The sequence below is a fragment of the Ictidomys tridecemlineatus genome, unplaced genomic scaffold (genome assembly GCF_052094955.1).
Source record: "Ictidomys tridecemlineatus isolate mIctTri1 unplaced genomic scaffold, mIctTri1.hap1 Scaffold_75, whole genome shotgun sequence".
Lineage (NCBI taxonomy): Eukaryota > Metazoa > Chordata > Mammalia > Rodentia > Sciuridae > Ictidomys > Ictidomys tridecemlineatus.
In genome coordinates this window covers 890,976-897,506 of record NW_027525461.1, presented here as the reverse complement: position 1 = coordinate 897,506, position 6,531 = coordinate 890,976, and the positions used below count along the sequence as shown (strand labels likewise).

At 45.4% G+C, this 6,531-nt stretch overlaps 1 long non-coding RNA gene across 4 annotated transcripts in view; it reads left to right on the top strand.

The window, feature by feature from the left end:
* The first annotated feature begins 802 nt into the window (after window positions 1-802).
* Window positions 803-6,531, top strand: part of LOC144374566 (uncharacterized) — a 30,098-nt gene continuing 24,369 nt past the window's right edge. The window contains exons 1-2 of one of the 4 annotated variants that reach the window (XR_013433939.1): window positions 803-1,005; window positions 2,444-2,638. This is a non-coding gene — a long non-coding RNA (uncharacterized LOC144374566). Of the gene's footprint in view, window positions 1,006-1,407; window positions 1,426-2,443; window positions 2,639-6,531 lie in introns of those variants that run through there. The other 3 variants (XR_013433940.1, XR_013433938.1, XR_013433941.1) reach the window with 3 other exon arrangements.

The following is a 6,531-nucleotide window of genomic DNA, read 5'->3' as shown; positions in this document are numbered from 1 at the left end:
GGGGTCCACTTGGTGGTCAACCAGGGCGGCTGCAGCAGAACCTTCCTTCCCACAGCGAGGTAAGTTGGCAGGGCTTGGGTCCGGAGGGCGTCAGCCAGGGCAGCGGCTGCAGCTTCATTCTGGCCATGAGGTAAGGTGTCGGGGCTGGGGTCCGAGTGGGGGCAACCGGGGAGTGGCAGCACCAGCTTCCTTCCCACCGCAATGTAAGCGGGGCCGGAGTCTGCATGCGGGCAGTGGAGGGGGGCGGCGGCGGCTTCCTTCAGGCAGCGAGGTAAGGCACGAGGCTGGGGTCTGGGCAGCGGCAGCTTCATTCTTTTTCCAGGTAAGGCAGCGGGTCTGGGCTCCTGTGGGCATCAGCCTTGGTGGCAGCAGCAGCTTTGTTTCTGCCGCGAGGTAAGGAGGGGGTCGGCGCAGGGGTGGCGGCCTTGGCCTCCTTCCTGCCGCCGCCTCCTTCCTGCCGCCGCCTCCTTCCTGCCGCCGCCTCCTTCCTGCCGCCGCCTCCTTCCTGCCGCCGCCTCCTTCCTGCCGCCGCCGCCTCCTTCCTGCCGCCGCCGCCTCCTTCCTGCCGCCGCCGCCTCCTTCCTGCCGCCGCCGCCTCCTTCCTGCCGCCGCCGCCTCCTTCCTGCCGCCGCCGCCTCCTTCCTGCCGCCGCCGCCTCCTTCCTGCCGCCGCCGCCTCCTTCCTGCCGCCGCCGCCTCCTTCCTGCCGCCGCCGCCTCCTTCCTGCCGCCGCCGCCTCCTTCCTGCCGCCGCCGCCTCCTTCCTGCCGCCGCCTCCTTCCTGCCGCCGCCTCCTTCCTGCCGCCGCCTCCTTCCTGCCGCCGCCTCCTTCCTGCCGCCGCCTCCTTCCTGCCGCCGCCTCCTTCCTGCCGCCTTGGGGGCAGCTAGGGCTGTGATAGCGGCGGCTGCAGCTTCGTTCCAGCCAGGAAGTAGGGCAGCGGGGATGGTGTCCGCGTGGGCTTCAGCCGGCGGTGGCGGCAGTGGCAGCTTCATTTTCTGGCCGTGAGGTAAGGCGTAGGGGCTGGGGTCTGTGTGGGGGGCAGCCCTGGAGTGGCAGCGGCAGCTTCCTTCCCACAGCGGTGTAAGCTGGGCTGGAGTCCCCGTGGGGGCAGTGGAGGGGAGCCGCGTTGGCTTCCTTCAGGCGGCAAGGTAAGGCACCAGGCTGGGGTCTGCATGGGCGGTGGGGGTGGGGGTGGGGCGGCGGGGGTGGGGGTGGGGCGGCGGGGGTGGCGGCGGCTTGGGTGGGGTGGGGGGGCGGCGGGGGTGGGGTGGGGGGGCGGTGGGGGTGGGGTGGGGGGCGGCGGCCGGGGGCGGCAGCGGTGGGGCTGCGGCAGCTTCATTCCTGCCGGGAAGTATGGCAGCGGGAATGCTGTCCGCGTGAGCTTCAGCCGAGGCAGTGGCAGCGGCAGCTTCATTCTCGCTGCGCGGTAAGGGGTGGGGGGCTGGGGTCCACGTGGGGGGCAGTAGGGGCGGCGGCAGCTTCCTTCAGGCGGCAAGGTAGGGAGGTAGCATCGGCAGCGGCAGCTACGTTCACGCCAGGCATCCACGCCACCGGTGTCCGTGAGCTGCGGGGCCTTTTGGCTGCTCCTATTACTTGGCGGCTGGGGTAGCGAACTGTCCGTGGGCGGCCTTCCCCACAAAGGACCGTGCAGCTGCGTGGACACCGGCAGCAGCAGCGACAGCGGCAGCGGCTCGCCTATGAGGGCACAGACATTTGTTGCAGTTCTTGGGGCTTTGTTGTTTTTCCTTGGGCTTTTACCCTTCTTTTCGTTGATTTTGGATAAAATGTTCCCCATGATGTAAAGATTGAGCAAGGAACCTTGGTGATGTGGGGAGCTTTGCCGAAAGTGTAGTTTGGATTCTGCTTTTCCCATGGTGGCAGCTGGATGAATCTTCACTGCTGGCCCTGGAAAAGGCTAAGGCAGCTTGTTAGTTGAGTTTTAAATTTCCCAGTGTTGTTTTTAAAGGTTTTACATGCATAGAAGAGGGATGTTCACCTTAAATAAGCATATGAGCGGTTAACAGGGAATGTTTTCCTCTGGGAAAGGGAATTTGGTAGCTCTGACCCATGTCAGTCTGTGAATATTTAGACCTGTAGTGACTTTTTAACATTTTTCATAAAAACCTATTATTTACAGTGTGTCATATGTTGTTAATACTCCTTGCCTTAAGTTCCCCGACAAATCTTTTTCATGCCTTCTGAGAAAGTAGACAATTGATAGATTATCCAAGGAATGGAAAAAAATGTGAGTGGGTGATTTCGGACAATCCCTGAGAGCTGGCATTGTAAGACTCATCCTATCCCCAGTAACATTTTCATACAATAAATGTGAACACTTTTGAAGCCTTTTTATAAAGATACAATTTGGGAATGATATTAAGATAAGGAAAAGCTGTTGATTGATTTCTTAGATTAACATTTCTTCCCTTTTCTCTTTAAAACAGTTTTCCAAGTGACAACTTCATGAAGATGGCCAGTGATAAGCAAATGTCTGATGATGATGACAGCCCCAACACCAGCAGTGGCAGTTCAGATGCGAACCAGCAAGACCCTGCTGCTCCAGAGTCTGAAGATCATGAAGAAACAACCTTCTGCCACCCATCAGAAGAAGAGAACCAAACTCTCTAGCACAACCACTGGTAAGTTATCCACTAGTGCTAAAAGGTAACATTGTCAGGTTGTCTTCCAAGCAATTAGATGCTTTTATTTTTACATCAAGAACAATACTGCAGAAATACTTCATAGTTTTCAAATTTAAAAGACTCTGTGAAGGGCCTGGGGTTGTAGCTTAGTGGTGGAGCACTTACCTAGCATGCATAAGGCACTGGGTTCAATTCTCAGCACTGTGTATAAATAAATAAATAAAATAAAGGTCCATCAACAACTATGTGTGATAAAGATCCTGCCCTCTGAACTGCCTGTCCAGCAACACCCCTCAACCCTGCACAGACTTGGGTTCCAGGCCCTATACGAAACACTGTCCATACATTCTCTGTGCCCCCAGTCCTGATCATCTGTCAACACAACTGGTTCTGAAGCTGGATGCTGGGTTGGTGCCTCTCAGTCATTTTAGAGCTTGCCTTTTAGTGGGAGATTTCGTCATAAATTTTGTTTTTTACCAAAAATATAAAAAAATAAAAATTGGTTTTCCATTTATATCTGTTTATCATTCGAATGTTTGACTTTATTATTGGCCATTACCTCTTCCCTACTTGGTAAGAAGATTATATATATCCATGCTTGTTCTATATACTTTAGTGATTAGTCAACATTTTGGCACCATAATGAAATACTGGAGGCATGCTACTTATGAAGAAAAGAAGTTTATTTAGCTCACAGTTTTGGGGATTCAAGAACATGGTGAAGCACCAGCTCAGTTCTGTACAGAAAAAGCAGCAATCAAGATATCAGCACATTTGGATCAGTTTCCTAAATCTCCATTCCTGCAGTGGTGATGTTAATGGGTATAGATATATGCCTGGATAAACACTGGGCTACATTATAGGAAAAGTGCTCTGGGCTTGAAATCCCATTATTTTGTCACATGCAGTGAGCAAGATGAGTTAATTTCTTCAGAAGTAGAAATTAACTCATCTATCAAGGTTTCTCACTTTAAAAACAACCCTGATAAAATGATGGGTAGGAAAAGATCAGATTCTTGCATATTTATTATATCTAGCAAGACATGTGAGAATGTGACAGACCCTTGTAGGAGTTTTCTTCAATAATAATCCTCAGCTTTCTTGTGATGTTAATAAGAAAGTTTAGCTATTATGAGTCGCTGTGACATATACAGTCCTTTGGCTATTCAACAAAGCTGCAGCTAGTACAGAGAAAGTCCATTGATACTTGTATAATTATTTTACATTTTTCCATTTCACCTAATTCTATTATTTAAAAACGTGTTTTAATATTGTTTCTTGGGCATTCTAGGTATTATAGCATCTGAAAATAATGTAAATTGCCCATGGTTTTCTAGTACTGAAAGTAACTCATTTACTGGAAAAGAAAACATTCCTTATTTTCATTCATATTTTTTTCTTCTGTATTAACACAAGTTTTCAAATCAATTTTGAATAATAATGGTGATAGTAAATATGCCATTTATGAGGTTATTATATCTTAACTCCAAATCTACCATTTGATACTAAGCTTGTGATACTTAGTTTGGAAATTTGCAATTCAAATCACATTTTTGCTTTACATTTTGATTCCCCATTAAAGTCTACAGAGAGAGGTATTGGAAGAAGATCCCAGGCTGGGTTGTGATTTAAACATAAAGAAATTAAAAATAAGTTTATAGGGTATGTGACAGACTCAAAAATTCTATTTCATGGAGTCAAAATGGGAACTTGAGGGGATTTGTTTTTTTTCAAAGTGAGTTTATTAAGACATACACATTTTCACATTCACGTTAATTATATAATAAGTTTAAAATTCTATACAATTGACTTAAAGAAGAAGTTTGATCAAACTTTTTCACCAGCCCTCTGGAATTTTAATAAAAAGATGAAAATATAAACTTCACATCTATTGTTGACATATGTTAGGCAGCCCCCTCCTTGTGTAATCTGTAAAGTTTATGTTTTTGGCATTTTCTTTGAAAAATTTGATTTTCTCTTCTGAATCAAAAATAAGTGTATTTGTGTTAAATTTAGAATACATCCCAGACTTCACATTTCCACTTGAAGGACGGAGGGGAAAGGATTATAAATCTAAATCCCTTCACCAGAAATGCTTAAAAGCCATGTCCATTTGCATGTTCCCCTGGCTCACAGGCTCTCTCAGCCTCTGTGGGGAAAAGTGATGACCCTGACCTGCTGGGTGAGGCCTGGCCTTCCCAAACCTTGGTGCCTCTCTCCCCGAACAGCAGGCTCCCGCTCTGAAAAGCATGAATGCCTTCACCATGTCCAGCAGCTCCCCTGATCTTCCAAGATTTAAATGCCCACAGCAAACACGGCCACAGGACTGGCAGCGGCCAGGAGCCAAAAGAAAACTAGGAGAGTGCAAGAATCTGTAAAAACTCAGTTTTCCTACAGCAGGCACATTATGGTGGAGTGAAGACCTGCTGAGTTCATACCTGAGTTCAGGAGGTCAGGCAAGCTGGCCCAGGCGCTCTCCTCTGGCTCTGCCTTCACAGCAGGATAGAGGTGGTTCATCCTTTGTGCCCCTCCCTGTACTTGGCTCCATGCTCCCATCACTGGCCCCTGGGCACAGATGGCATTACTATCCCATGCTCATGGGCTTCCAGGACATCGACACCCTTGTCAGAATAGCTCCAACAGGAGCTTTGCTCAAAGTCTGTGCGTGGGCTTGTGGAATTCAACAGATAGGAAAAGAGACTACTAGAAACACAGAAAGCTAACTGTTGCCCTAGAGTTAGGGTAGAACACCAGGGTTCCAATATTTTCCACATGAAAATAATTTTTAACTTTTTTTCAAAACATACTAATCACCTTTATGGAAATTCAACTGTTCTTCAAGAAATTCTACAATAAAAATAATCAATTCTCAATAATATAACAATAAAAACACAAGGTAAAATGACAAAACATTGTAATTTTGAAAATTCAAGAATGTAGTGATGATTTTGAAGTTCATATTTTCTTATATATTAGTGAAGAATTTACTGATAAAGTTACAGTTTTTGCTTTCCTTTCAAATAAATGTTTAAAAGATTATCAATTTTTAAAATATAATCAGCAAATGAATTATAAACCAATTTAAAATTAAGGAATGTTTTCTTTTCCAATTTTGCTTTGTTTTTAACATCCCATTTGGCCTCTTCTGCTACTCTTTCAGTAAATGAGTCCCTCTAATTCACAAATATTTAAAAATATAACTCTATAGAAACAAAGCAGCATTAAGGAGCTATGGTACGTCAAGCAAAACTAAATACAGTGCTTCAAATGTCACTAAAATCAGTGTTTATTTTTACTCAATTGTAAGTTTTATTAACAAAATTAAAGTTTTAGCTTCTTACACATGGATAGAGAAAATATGTGCATTAAAGCACATTGTTCCCTTGTCCCCTTGATAGACAGACATTAAACACAGAATCCAGAATTCTATGAAGATTTAGCACCTCCCATGGGTAGCAGGTCTTTCAAATTTAAGAGGACAAAAATGAATTAATTACATTTAGTAAGAAACAAATGAGCCTTCAGCACACATCAATTACTGTTGAATTCAGAACATAATAAACATTGTTGAGCAGAAATCAAGATAGGAAACACACCTGTAAAGACTTATTTTCAAAATGGAAAAGATGATGCTGTGGAACTATATATTAGCTAAATTTCCTTCATTATTCTGTTTTTGCTTTTTTTCCACCATATTTTTTCATTCAGACCATGTCTATATTTCAGTGATTCTCAAAATTTGAGATTTTGATAAAACAAACAAATAGCAATAACGTAGCACTTCAAGACTGCAAAGTGTCACATTCCCCTTCAAAACCAAAAAAGTGTCCTAAGTAATTTTCCCTTATATTTGCTTTACATATTTCTTCCTTCTATTAAAATATTTAATT